The sequence below is a fragment of the Coturnix japonica genome, chromosome 7 (genome assembly GCF_054131305.1).
Source record: "Coturnix japonica strain WE chromosome 7, WE-NBRP24, whole genome shotgun sequence".
Taxonomy (NCBI): domain Eukaryota; kingdom Metazoa; phylum Chordata; class Aves; order Galliformes; family Phasianidae; genus Coturnix; species Coturnix japonica.
In genome coordinates, this window is record NC_140669.1 from 12,087,066 (window position 1) to 12,101,999 (window position 14,934).

Genomic DNA, 14,934 nt, shown 5'->3' on the forward strand with positions numbered 1-14,934 from the left:
GTAGATTAAGAACTACTGAGTGCATGTCACATAGAAAAGCATAGTCTATGGAAAAAAATCTGTTTCCTCCTGGCAGTCATTCTTTATACTGTGTTTTAATTTCCTACTGTTGATTATAATCTCTACAGGAAAGGGGCGGTTGTTTTTATGCACCTTTAAGGCATCGTATATGTCTAATTTTATGTAAATCAGTGAAAATCAAGAAGGAAACGAGAGCTAATTTTATAATACAAATTAGCCTTGCTTTGAATAGCAGTCAAACTGTACTGTCATTGCAGTGTAAGTCCAGATTTGATGCTGAAGTCACTGGAATGGAGTGTGATCATGGCTCTTCGTGCAAAGAAACAGCTAAAGCTGAAGGAGGTCAGTAATGTTGCCTCTAACAGATTAATTCCTCTTATCTTAGAACAAGCACATCTTAGAATATGCTGAGGTTAAATAACCCAGATCTTGTATTCAGGACATGCTGTAATAATATTATTCAGAAATACAGGTATGCTCTTTAACAGCATATAAAGCAGTGAAAGCCAAATCAGGCACTACTATAACTAGTGAGGACATGGCAAATTCAAACAGGGTCCCAAGTCAAATAGGATCCATTCTTACCATGTATTTATGTCAGTAATTGGGGTTGCATTAAATTCTTGCTTTACCATCTCTGCAATTTTCTGCTGTGAGAAATTTGGGGAACTACTGTTCTGTCAAAGACTGGGTGGGTGGAGACTCTATTTCCTCTGAGTCATCAGAGGGAAAAGTCCATTGCTGCAGGAGTGAAACTTGTGAACATGACAGCTAGAACTGAAAAAGTCCTCACAACTCAGAACACATTCAGTCTGTTGATACAACCTATTTCAAGTCCAAAGGTGTTAGCACCGCTGCCTTTCAAATTCGTAATTCATCTATATTCCCAAAATATCATGTTGCTGTAATAATTCTTATAACAAAACTATTTATACAGTACTCCACTGTAAGTAGAATACTCGCTGCTAGGTAACCTGGCAGTTATTTATGCATGATATACAACAGATTAGAAGAAAGGAATAAGATGATTACCTCAATCAGGAATGACTGGACCAACTTTTATTATTATTTTTAGCAGAGCATGCAGGAATCTGGCAAGGAAGCCCTGTCTGCACAGGCAGGGGATGTTGCAGAGGCAGCAAGCTGGGAGCAGGGAAGGAAGGTAGTGCTTCCTGCTGCCTGTTAGCAAGCTTGGAGGAAGGAAATCATCCTGCCTCATCATGCTAAATCAGCTAGAGAATCCCTCAAACACAGTAAATCCGTTGCTGTACCTTATTTAGGCAGATAGACGTTCAAGTCTGTCTAGGAAAGAGAAGCTATGATTTTGTATGTAGGTGTGCAAAGCACTCCCTGAACTTCACTCCTCTGAGCTGCAAGTTGCTCATCTGCTCAGGGATGCTCTAAAAGTAAAAACCCAAGGATTTACCTGTCTTTGTTTTGTTTCCCTTTATCAAGCACTCTTTATCTGTTTTCATCTCTGTATGCTACGTAAGTATTTTTATCACATCCCAGTAAAATCCCCCAGCCAAAAATTATTTTCTTTTCAGCTGAATGACTGCTATGTTCCACTTGTTAATTGGTGAAATTCAACTACATCCTAGCATAGTGATCACCCTATATAGCAGAGTTTAAACAATGGCCTGTCTTCTTACACAGAATCACCATATCCCCTAAGCTAAAGCAATTCACTGAGCTGGATGGGAACGTCCCAGTTCATTCATTTGCATCTTGTCCAGAAGCTGTCAGTTCCACAGACAGTTTTTCAAATATCAGTATTTTCAAGAACCAACCACTTCTAACCAGAGTCTGTTGTTTTAACCGCTTAGTAGTAGATTATGTTGTCTTACAGCATTTAGACAAATTGACACAAATGATGGCTTAAACAGATTTAAAGTTGTCATCCCCATGGGGCAGCTCTACGCACAAGTTATTAGCAGCAATCTTAAATTACAAAAACACTTGTAAAAGTTTTGTTAAATAATATTATGTTGGAATTTGCTGAAACCAATGTATGTAATGAAGTCATACAGACTAGAGTAAATTAAAACAACAACAAAACAAAACTTTAGAAAGGAAAAACATACAAAAAAGATTGCTGATGTTAGGCTGAACTCTCAGCCTGTTTCAGTACTAATATTGTTACCATTCATCGAGGACTTTCCAGACAGCTTTCTCTCTCTTTTGTGTTTATAACTCCAACCATTACGTTCTTAATTCTCATATTCTTTGCTAAAATTTTCCCTCTTAAAACTTTCTTAGGCCATGCTATTTCTGCTCAGATTTGAGTCAGCAAAGCAGAACATTTCCTGTCCTTGGAGGGATGAATCTATACTGGATATTAGGAGCCTGTCAACACTAACAGGATGCAGACCAGGAAGCTATGGACAGCTAGAACAAGAGTGGTGATGTTTTGGCAGAATTGAAATGAGATGTTTGTACATGGGACAGAATAAATACTGGAACTAAAATATTCTCCACATAGCTAAAATAAGGCTGCCAGCAAACTAGTTTGGTAGATTTGGAAATAATCAGAAGCTTAGGAGATTAAGAACTGAGAATACAAAGAGTTACATCCCGCAGTAGCACACCATTGGCACTCTACAGGTAAATCAATGGTAAAAAGTCTGGAATCTAGCAAAAATGGAGCTAGAATTAATATCGGTCAATTAGAATACAAATGGACTTGAACTCCTACTGGAATGCAAAGCATTATTCTCAGGGAGCTAACAGTGCATAATGACCAAAATACAAGTAGGAACTCCCTGTAGTGTGGATCTAAATATGACCAAAAGTAGTCACAAACGTGGTGTCATCTAATGTATGGTGGCTCTGAAAGATGTTCACCATAATATTCACTAAACCAGAGAGGGTATAAGCAAGAATGATTTAATCTTATCTAATGATTAGAGCACACACTGAATAGTTCCTGCTCTCATAAAAATGTTGCTATTTATACTGACTGCACTGCTGGCATCTGCACCTGCACAGTTCTAGTTCAAATGGGCAGGTTGCTGTTGCATTGCTCATCTTCAGTTAACTTACAGTGACCCATATAAGATTCTAAGCTCAAAACTTGTAGACTTAAACCTTCTATTGATCTGTAGAAAGGAAAAGACATTATTTTCCCCCCTATGCATATGTATACACAATGCATACATAATTACCATTGGTTACCTGCAGAAACCAGTTCTCAAAGGGAGCTTACTTCATTTTTTTTTTTGTTGTTTTTCAAATCAGTGACAATGATCACAATGATTCAATATGAAATTGATTTTTATACTGGAGAAACTGTCCTGAGACCAACAATCTGACCATTTCCATAGCAGTTTATATCTGAATCAAGTACCATTTGGCATTTCTCAGGTGTTTTCACAGAAATGAATTGCTATGGATGAAAAAAAAAGTATTGGGAAAAGCAGGCTTTGTATGTTTTATGACCTGGCTATAATTCCATTTCAAATATTAGAGACCATTGCATAGAAAGAGGAAATCCTTATAAAGGAACAAGGGTTATAAGGGGAATAAATGTAGTGATGTGAGTTTGATCAAATCATTTTCTTTTGCTGAGAGTCTAATTGGGTGAAAAAATGAAACTAAAGGTCTACTGTTGCCCTTCAAGAAATTCATCTTGAGGTTGAAATTCATGCCTGAATGCAGAGAAGCAATTTTGAAAAGTCAGATGTTTGATTTATTGTTCTGTGAAAGGTTGCGTAAAGCTTTTTGCTGAAGATATCAAAGTTATACCGAAGCGTTCTGTATGATTAAGGGCAATCATGATTCTCAAAGCCTCTTAGAAGATGTAGATGCTGTTTGGGCTTGTTCCTTATTTACTGTAAATTTCATTTTTTTTTTCAGTCTGAGTAGACGGAACTTCTTAAAAGAATTTGTTCAAGATTTGCATTACAGATTCACACAGTCTGTACAGCTGTAGCACTGATGCAGATTTGCAGTATATGATATACGTGGATTGCGCTGTCATCTATGATAATGTCAAATCAAGCAAACAAGATTTGAGAATGCCAAAATACAACACTGTTCAATAAACTGTAACTGATAAAAAAAAAGAAAAAACAGCCAAAAAGAGCCACTCGTTCACCATTCTGCTCTAGGGCAGAAAGCTTGTAACACAGCTTGTAAAGTCTTAAAACAGCCCTGTGATGTGAAAAAAAACACACAACAACAACAAGAGAACAACAAAAAAACAAGTTTGAGCAAATGTTCGCTGCTTTACAGCAGTAAATATCAGATGAATGAAGGATTCCAGTCATTTATTTCAAGACTAGGTTATGCAGAAGGGTGGGTGGATTTGCTTGTGAATTCATGATGCAGTTCTCTGTGCTGTAAATCACTGCAGCTCCAATGACATTTGGGAAAAGCAGGATTTCTGGCCACAAACGTGACTTTAGATGTGTGATCACAGTGGCTTCAACTTTTAAAATTATATATATATTTCTACCCAAAAGTTCTTTGCCCCTTATATTGTGCCCTTCCTTGCTCATGTTATCTACAGCATCAGATGTTTTACATCAGAACTTCCAGGCTCTTGCTAATTATTTCAGTTTCCGATTTAATGTGATGCTTTTGTTTTATTTTCATGGCTTTCCAGAGATAAATCAAAATGCAATCACAAACCCTGGGGACTGAAGAAATGCTTGGGCTGTGGGCTTACAGTGCCTAATGTAGTCCCATGTTTATACACTGGCCAAGGAGCATTTCTATGGCAGACTCAGGGCCCCAAAAACCACTACAGCTACTCCCAAGTTTTTTCAAAAGATTATGAGGCTTAACACAAATGGCAACAGAAGAAGACATCAATAATGTATTACTTGCAATATATTCATTTTTGATTCACAATGTACATATCAATTAGATAGAAGTCTGTATATCAATTGAACCATGAATTAGTTGAACAGTAAATTGTTACTACCGACTTAATTAGCTTTCGGCAAATAGTCTTTTCTTAAAAAGTTAGTATCTGATTCCTTTCACAGATCCTAAATATGCAGCAATGTTGACTGAAAAGATAAAAGACAATACAGAAGCCAGAAGGTTATCTAGATGAGATACGGGGTGTGCTTATTTAGAAATTACTTTCCTTAATCTTCTAATGTAAAGCACACAGTACTCTGATCAAAAATTAGATGGGAGAGGAAAAAAGGAGAGGCTGTTTGTAGACTGTATTAGATTATAAGCCACAAGGAATTTATCTTTCCTAGAAGAGAGGAATGCGGTGTAAAATAATACACAAACATTCAGCTTAACAGTGAGAACTCTATTCGCTGTAGCAGTATTATCGCATTACTGTGTTATGTTCTTAGCAAGCCATACAATTGAGAACCAAGTAATGAACAGCAATACGATACTTACACTATCACATTTGTAAGACACAAAAATGTCCTCAGAATCTCTGTGGACTGAACGAATTCATGCAGGTTTCAACCACTGCATCTGCTTTTTGGAGACTTTTACCTCTGGATATAAATACAAAAGCTAATGAGCAATGCAAGGTTATAATGTGTATTTTTATGAATAAAGACTGTAGTAGATTTGAAGGCAAAATCTGTAGCCATTTATTCCACCATCAAAACTATTTCATACAGTACTTGGATTTCCTAAAGAGATTTCCCATTCAAGTTCCCATTCAGACCTTCTTTAACTTGACAAAGCTATGCTGTAGGTGTGAGAAAGTTGGTCACACTTGGTTAATTCCATAAAGGATAGCACTGATGCATGGATAAAATGCCATGATAACAATAACTATATTAAAAATTCAGGTCTCATACATTGCAAGTGGTTTGGGAAACAAAAATTCTAGTGTCACTTCAGTGGAAAGGTGGCACTGAGACTCCTGAGTACTTACAAGTAAACACAGAAAGGAGAAGGCTGCATTAGTAAGAACAAAGATAGTAGATTAATTATTAAAGGCCTTTATTGCATAAAAACAAGTTTTAATTCACAGAAGAACATTTTAACCTCATTCCAAGTCTGGTAAATCAAATTAGAGGCTGCAGATGGAAGCAAGTACTTAAGAAAAAAACCCAACCTTTTTCATTGACAGTGTTTTCTGAAGTATTGATCCCACCCTGGCAAAATGTTGGTTGCTACCAAAGCCAGTAATTTGCATTATTCATTTGATATATTTGTCAATAATTTGATGTGGAAAATTTGATTAAAGAAGAAGTGACAAGACATCTGTTAACTTGATTTTCTTTTTCATGAATGCTGAAATCACCCTCCAAAAGCAGTTACTCAATTAGGTAGCAGTGCTAAACTCAGCAAAATTCTCAGTGTTAGTTGCCTTATTATACTGGCCAGCCTTGCTTTCTTCCAGAATAATTCCAGTTTTTACACAGTTGGCTTTAGCATGATCATCACATCCAACTTTATCAGTAAAACACTAAAGTATGTGTTCTATCCCACGCAGAACTGGTGAAGCCTTAGTTAATGCATCTGCTTCAGCAGTGCACTCAAGGAAATGTGGGCTAGCTGGAGAGAGGCCAAAGAAGGAGAGTGCCTGGCAATTAGGAAACATTGGAAACATACAGGGAATGACTGAAAAAATAGGTGTTATTTTGCAGGAAAAAAAAAAAAAAAAGAATTTGAGGAGTGAAAAAATAATGATTTTTCTTGCAAGAGGAAAAGAAAAATCTGTCCAGTATGCAATTAATTAACAGGCTTTAACAGTAATGAGTGACATTCAGAGTAATTTAAGGTAAATATTGTTAAAATGTTTCTTCTAATAAAGCAATCCAATATTCAAAAGAATACTGCAGTATACTACAATACTTGAATCTTTAATACATTAAACAAATATGAGCCCAAAATGATATATATGCATAGCTGATCTTGCCTTGGGCCATGGAGAAGGAGTACCTGAGCTCCTATGACTCTCTCCTTTTCTCTTTCTTTGAGGTTATCAATATTTACAATAAAGTTTGTTCCTTCTATAAAGGCTCCAAAGTCAGGCCCTAAATCTGTCACGCTGATGATAATCACGATGATAGAAACATAACACCTGTAATGCTGGAATGTGAAATTCCTTACCTCACAAGATTTCAGTAAGAATCTCCTTAAAATGACCTTGTGCTTTGATCCTGACGATAACTCAGCTGCACCTGAAGCTGCAAAGTGATCTTGTAGTGAGCGGCAGCGTGGTGACTTTCTCCTGTTTGCAACAAAAATAAAGTGCACGCTGCAATCAAAACGCCATCAACGCCAACAAGGCCAAAACCACAGTCATATTTCATTCGTTGTCATTTATTTCAGCTACATTTGGGTTTATTACTTTATGGTTTTTGAATGCAGAACTTGATAAATTGTGCTGAGGTCACTTTCGTTCTCCTAAGTATACAAATAACCTGTATAATGTAGTCCTTGTTAGATGATCCATGCCCGAAGAGAAAATGGTCTTCGGCTAAATTCTTTTTATTTAAGTACAAGCTCCGAGTGCACACTATGCACATGTATCACTCCTGACAATTTATCTAAGCCAAGATTAACTCCGGCAGCCAAACTCTCACATACAAAAAATGTGGTCTTTTGAGAACAAAAAGGACATGGCAGCATTCTAACTAATGCAGTTGTTTTTTTTTCCTGTTCTTTCTAATTAATTTTCTTTTGTTCTTCCCAGTTTTATGCTAGCATTCATTTTGATTGAAGAGTGGTCCCATGAGTAGGATAAATATAATATGGTAGCTTTGGAATTAATAAGTCAAGAAGACTTATGGGTCTAGTTACCTTTGCTGAGCTACTGCTTTGTGCTGCATAGGGCTACAAGGCACTGGTCGTGTAAAACTAAGAGTTCCCTCAGAGAGGGAATTTAAAGCATTAGGTCAGGAAGAAGCAACAGCCAGAGATACATTTTTCCTTCTCTGCTGAAATCTTACTTGTTTAGAGAGTGAACATTTATTGTCTGCAAAGCACTTAGAATAAAATAAATGCAATGTGAATGATAATGAAAAAGGAATTTTGTTCCCTAAATTGTTCCATAGAAATTTTCTTCTTAAGTACTGAAGCAAAAATATATCTGTAACACCTATGGTTACCATGGAGATTATACCAGGCAATATGCATAATGCTTTCAAATGTGGCCTCAGACAAACGTTCTTTGTCATGACGGGATTACTACAAAGCAGTAGATTTTCCCTAAACAATTTGCAGAAGTAGGATAAAGGTGGTTTGTTTCTCAAGCCTCTTCTTTCCAGTGAAGCAAGGGGAAGTGTCAGCACTGTGGTGTGGGCAGCAGACATACTGCGGTCTGTGTGACAAGATCCGGCTTCTCAGGTGCTTGGTATTTGCAGCTCATAGGTAGGGTTTCACCCCAAATTAATCTCTTTCGAGTGCTCACATCAAAGCAACTGGTCCCACCATACTGCCTGCATGGTGTCTGCCATTAGCAGACAGCGGTGGAAGGTCAGTCCATCTTTCTCCTCTGTCACAGGCTGCATGGAAGCCCAAGGAGAACACAGGGGTTAGTTACCACAGTGGCTCACACTGTTACTTCTTCCACCTTTGCTCCTAGAGGATCTATGCCCGTGGAGGTCAGTGGAAGGAAGGAAGGCTCCATCACCACACAGACTGCTGATCTGGAGGAGGAAGACTTGTACCTGAGAGTCACTATTGCTTCAGTGTGTGGAAATTAAACATGGCAAATCCTCCTAACGTTTAAATTAAGAAGAATGTACCTGAATCAAAGACAAGCAGAAAAGGCCGCGTTTTTTCACTCGTGACTGACAGTGCTGCTTGATAAGGTTACACACGAGCAGACATAACGTGGATTAGCGATGTGACACAAGCTTCGAAGGCAGCAGAGCACCAACTACCCCAGCAGCTCAGCCCTCCCCTCAGCCGCAGCTCCCCACCCCGCTCCACACGTAGCACCGCCCCCTCAGCGGCGCGCCCACGAGGGCGGAAGTGTGCGGCGGGAGCGCGCGGGCGGCGGCGGCGCCCCAATGAGAGCGCGGGGGGCGGCGGCGGCCGTGGTTAAAGCGCAGCCGGGCGGCGGGTGGGAGCCGCAGCGTGGAGCTGGGTCGTAGACCTTGAGGTGAGAGCGGGGGGTCGGTTGTATCGCTCCACTTTTCGTACTCGGGAGGGAGGGGGCGGTCACCGCGTCCCTGGGGCCTGCGCGGGGCTGGGGCGGGGGGCGCCGGCACGGAGCGGGGCTGCGGTGTAAAGGATGCGGGAGCTGGGCTGTGTGCTGTGCTGTGCTCTCTGTGCTGCCCGGCTCAGCGCTGCCTTAAACCTTCGGCCCCGTCCGGGCGGGTCCCGCGGGAGGAGGGTGGCGGTGCCGGCCGTGACCTTCCCGGATCAGGGCAGGGAACAGCCCCACCGCCCTTCCGTGCTGTGCTGCGGCCTCACCGGGCTCACACTGGGTCTGTGCCCCGCCTTGTGGGGCTTGTGTTGGGCTCTCTAGGGGTACTTTGGGGTTGGCCGTGCCCGGTCGAAGCTGAGTTCTATGGTCTGCGCAGCCTTCTGTCCGCTGTGCAGTCGAACCTTGGCATGGCTCCTCAGCAGTCCTTCCTATGCGAACTTGTCACCCGTGCTGTATTTCTCCAAGTCTGACTGCCTGTTCATGCAGGCAGCTTGTTTGGTGGTTAGAAGTAACTTCCTTATTACAGGAAAAGGAGTACCAGTGACTTGAGTTCACTTGGTAATAGTGTCTTTGCAGCTTGTTTGCTTACAGTGACTTGTTAGCACACCTTTTATCTGCTGCTCTAACTACCCCTTTGCCCTCTGAATGTAACATTTTTGTTCACGATTAAATAATATCAGCTTCCCAATAGTGAAGGTTTTGTGCATCCACTTAGAGTATTAAATGGCTTTTATTTATGGAGAATGGTCTGGAAGCTTTTTCCACTCCTTAAACAAGTTTCCTTTATTGGGTTGTATCAGTAGTGTATTGTTTGTTATATGCCCTTCTTGAGAGGGCAGATTCTGTTTTGCGTGCATAGCGGAAGGTGAAGCTGACCTCTTTTCACTGGGTTATATGTATGCTGCAGGGAAGCGTGTAGTTTTAAGACTTAGTTGGAATGCTTTATAAAAACTCTTGCCTGAAAGCTTAATTTGACCAGACAGCGCCCTTTCTTAGGCTCTGAAACTCCTAAGCTTGTCTCTAATTGTCAGTGCAGTGGTGCTGGATGTCTGGGGAGAAGATGAGTTGAGGCATTTTGATGAAACGAAGGCAGTAATGATGGGATGATGCCCACACAACTCTGGTACTTATGCTGACTTCCTGGGTGATGTAAAGATTCTGCAGCCTAATATCTCTTCTGCACTTCAAACTCTTCAGTGATGTCCTTCCTAAGTGCAACTGTTATGACTGAGTGCTGTATAAAGCAGCTCATTTCACTGTGAAGTGTCAGTGTCCAGGCCTCACCAGCAGCTTTATGAGCAGAGCCAAGGTGATATAGCAGAGCAGCCTTTGTGTCATACTCAAGAACCTGGTTTGTAGTTTGATCTTGTCCTTTTGGTTTGTAAACTCTGTTTGCTTTCCCCTTAGTGGATACTTGATAACTTTGTACTAGATAGTGATAACTAGGTTCAGACTCCATGCAGCTGGCTGGTTCAATTATGTTCTGTTACACAGTGAGTTCATCTGAATGGCCTCTCCTAACAGAGGTACTGAAGGAGCCTTTTTCTCAAGCCAACTGTGCAGGCACTAAGTGTTCAGGGAGTGCAAGTACGTAGTGGTATGAAAACAAATAACTGGCCCTGTAGGTCAGCAGGTGTCTTGTGCCTGGAGCGCTCAGCTGAGGCTGAAGGTCTGTGGGAGTTGGACTGACCTCCTGTGTTTGGAGGAGTTGCCATTGAAATGGATGAGCACTGCTGCAGTGCTTGCCTCCTGCACCCTGTGTGCATTGCTTCCCCTAACCTTTGCGTGTTTGATTTCTGAAAGGTGCTGATCCCACTTGTAAGCCAGGTTTGAGAGCACAGCTGCCATCTAACTCCTCCTGTCTCGATATAACTATTCCTCCGTTTTAAAAGAAACTGTTTTTCAGGCCTTATGTTCTTTCCACTTTCTTGGTCTTCAGAAACTTCTCTGCCACCATCACTGGTGTGTGATAAGGTTCCCATGCTTCTTATCTGCTGCTGCATGGAGTGGGAGTGTCAGCATACAGCCTTGGCTCTTTCTTTGGTAATCATCAATTTTATGGCCTTTATTCTATGATAAAACAGATACACAGCTCTCCCAGAGGCCAGGGAGTAGATGTTTAAGTAGTACTTGTTAATTGTTTTCAGAGCGATCACTTTATCAGCATCTCCTTGTAGCCCACTGGACAGGACTAAGCAATTTCCATCACTGCCTGCCCCAGAAATATCATGTCTTGTTAGTTAGGCAAGTTAAACTCATGGAACTTCTGCTTCTTCTGTGTTTTTCTGAATACTGCTTCAATAATGTTAATAGAAGGTCTGTTCTGTCTGGTTTTTGAGATGTGAACATGTTTCTTTAAGACCTGTCAAAATGAAAACTGTAAGTTACATAATGTGAGAATGCTGTTTAGGTGCTGTGCTAGTAGGTTTTTAAATCGCTTTATCGCTTTTTTACCTACAACTCTCTTGTATGAGGACCTTGAGCCAGCAGCCTTTCTGCTGCACCCAGAAAGGTGCAAATAATAGTTGACTGCTGAAGTGCAAGACTAAATAGAAACACAATAGCTGCTAAAAGCTTTGCTCAAATGGAATCGCAAATCAAAGACTGAAAAAATCAGTTTGGGGATTATAAGCATTTGTTAAAGCTTTAAGCCTGTCAGCTGTTACTTCTTGAATTAGTGTTACTGTCAGTTGATGTGATTAGTATGAAATACTTCAGGCTGCTAAGTGTATTGGTGAAGCTGGAGCCTTAATATATTCTTCTTAAATTAGAAAACATGACAGAGTGCTTAAAGAAAGATTGTGGGAGCTACCTGAGCTTTGGACTCCATATTGCAGAGCATTGGCTAAATAGGGCGGATTTCTTAAGGTTAGTGCCACTGCTCCATCCTGTCCTGTGTATGTTTGGAGCTGGTGCAGTTCCTCATTCTGTTTTCATTTTCAAAGTGGTTTAAGAACCAATCTGTTTTCTAACAATTCTGCATTCTCAGTGGGAGTTTTTCTTCTTTATGAGGCCGCCTGAAATCTAAGTAGGCTTTATGGGCTGAAGCTGGGAAGGAAGGAACCTTACTTAATTAAAATGATATTAGGTGTAGGCTGGTGGGGATGCTGTACATCTCCCTTTGTTTTGTCTGTAGAACAGGGTCGAGCAGTGGTTTAGTCCAGCTGTGCTCTTGGAGTGTTCCCAAATGTCTTCTGATAGTAACTATCTGGTGAGCATGCTTGTTCTCACCTCTTGTGAAGAAAAATCATTCAAGGTTCTGAATTCAGTGTTAGTTGAGAAGGAGTTGCTGTCATATTTTTTTTTTTTTAGCTCTGCTGTGGTTTTGCTAGTTATGAAATAGATGTTCCTCTTGAAGAGGCTTCCCAGAGACAAAGTGTGTGGGAAGTGTATTGCAGGAGCACAGGCTCAGGTTGTCACTGGAAGGCTGGAAGAAGCTCCAGGAGACTTTTTGTCCAGTCCTCTGCTGTCTGTACTAATCTTGACTCCAGAGCTTTCTACTAGCCTAGCGTCCACCCGTAGTTGTTCCTGCTGCCCTGATGGGGCAGCTCTTCTCACTTGCCTTCTAGGCAGAGCTGTAGCCACCCACGGCTGTACTCCTGTTATGAGATCCCAGCTCATCTCTGTGCTCCTGGCAGGACTGCAGGCCCTGTGGCTACACATGGACTTCCCCCAGCATCTCCTGCTTGTTTCTCACCCTGGTTGCTTTGGTGTATAGAAGCAGCCTGTTGCACTGATTTCCAAGGAAAGACGTGATGGCTACGAGGTGAGCTGGCATCTATCGGGACAATAGCTTTCTGCTCTGAGAAGAGAGGGAACGTCCCAAAGAGCAGGCGAGGATAAGTGTATGGCTTATATATTGTGGTTTTCATGTGACCTGTCACTTGTTAGGTCTTAAAAGGAAGTGTTCTGAACACTATATGTGAAGTTCTGTGTTGAAATCAGCTGGTTCCCAGTCAAGCTGGGAAGAAATTGCATGTGGCCGTATTCTGTTGTGACAGTCCAGTTCCCATTTAAAGATGAGTAGAAATACTGCTGTTGGCTTTGAGGCCAAGCATGTGAGCACCATATGCTGCAGGGCCACGTGGGTGTGCACACACCTGAGATGTCAGTAGAAAGGTAGCTTCTGGGGGTGAAATTTGCTGTTCCTGCTCAGGGAAATGTGGTATTTCTGCCTCAGGTGAGGCTTAAAACAGTGTCTGAATTGAAGATAAGTACTAATTGTCTGAAGTAACCAATGTGTGATGGAAATATGTTGATTGAAAGATAGGCAAGTTTAGGTGCTTGGAGTAGAAGCACAGTGTGCCTGATGAAGGGAGAGCTCTGTGTATCCGTGAGCCCTTCAGTGGTTCAAGTAGTGTGGATGCTTTCAGAGGCTATGGGGAGATGGTTCTCCTCCCCCCCCACCCCCCCAAGGAGGGGGTCCTCAATATTAGAGTGAGGAGTTATTACCTACATCCATTTATGTGAGTAGGTACTGAAGTATTTCTGCCTCCCCAGACTGAGTTGTAAGTGCTGCTTTCTAATGTCAGTTCAGGAGCAAGGAATGCTTGGCACTCAGGTGCGTGGGTAGGACCAGTTGCTGCTGGTGGTGGTACTTAAGCTAAGGAAAGTGATGTTCAGGCTTCTGCATTGCCCTGGGTTCCCAGTACACTGGGGAACCTGGAGGTAGTTCATATGGTCTGGCCGCATCCATCCTCTGAGCGAGCAGCTTGCTGACTGCTGTGCTGTGTTTAGAAGACATCTGGGCTGGCTTGGACAGGAAACTTGGGTTGGTAACACTTCCTGTGGCTGAAGAAGTCAATCCTGTGACTCTGTAGCAACCTCATGACTGTGTTTTTACAGTGGTTTAGTACATCTGTTTCCTTCTCAATTACACTGCTGTGAGTTATCCATTGATATCATGCCTGAAAGCATACTGTAATCTCATCCTGACATAGGTTTTGTTATAGATTTTTTTTTTTGAAATTTCATGAGCAATTTAAGATATACCCCAGTCAAATTTGCAGCTTGTGGGGTTTGCTATGTTTCCAGAGGTCTGATTTAAAGTCAGTATTAGATTAACATTTGAAACATGGCAGACCTGTGTGTGCTGTGTATCACAGCGCTCCTACACTGAGAAGATTCAGTAGTGAAGCTGAAATACTCCTTGCAAGTCAGTGCAGGAGTGGAGGCTGTTGTACAGTTCTGCAGTGTCATTTATCAGGTATGAGCCTTGTTGACTCATGTGAGAGATACTGTCCTTAATTCACTGTAGGTAATTAGGCAACCAGACAGTTACCTCTACAGTGGCAGACTTTGCGTATCAATACTGACTAATGGTATTAGCTCAGTCTTTTTGCTTGCTGGAGATTTGTATCAGTGTCCTTGTTAGGGTAAAGGCAGTGAAGTGAATCAGTCTCTTCTATAGCCTGTCTAAAGTGTCTTCTGGGCACTGTTGCTAGACCTGTTGGCATCCTGAAAGCACATGGAGAAGACTGGCTGGGTACCTCCCTGCTACATTTTCCCTGGCTGTAATGGCAGTAATGCCTTCAGGTTCGTACTTCAGGTAGTGCTTTACCTTTTAAAAACAAAGAATATCTTGCTGGTTACTCAGCACAGCAATGAAGAAAACAAGATAGTGGCCTCTAGTTTTTTGGAACTTCTGTGGTGTCATCTGTGAAACAGACAATCTCAAGTATTAATGAAGGCCTTGCACTGCCAGTAGGGATGTAATTCCAAGGGTTTTATGATAGACCTTAGGTGTTCTTATAAACCAGAACCTTTCCCGTTGGGAGTCCCCTTTCAGGACCAGCCTCACTCCAGGATGATGTTGTATGTCC

The 14,934-nt window shown here is 41.5% G+C and overlaps 1 protein-coding gene across 4 annotated transcripts in view; it reads left to right on the top strand.

Annotated features, from left to right (window-relative positions):
- The window catches only part of RALB (RAS like proto-oncogene B), a 39,396-nt gene that overhangs the window by 11,012 nt on the left and 13,450 nt on the right, over positions 1 to 14,934 (top strand). For 2 of the 4 annotated variants that reach the window (XM_015868636.2, XM_015868635.2), the window contains exon 1: positions 8,952 to 9,064. The exons of the other annotated variants lie outside the window; for them this stretch is intronic. The gene's annotated coding sequence lies outside the window, so the exon portion shown is untranslated. Of the gene's footprint in view, positions 1 to 8,951; positions 9,065 to 14,934 lie in introns of those variants that run through there. 4 annotated transcript variants of the gene reach the window in all.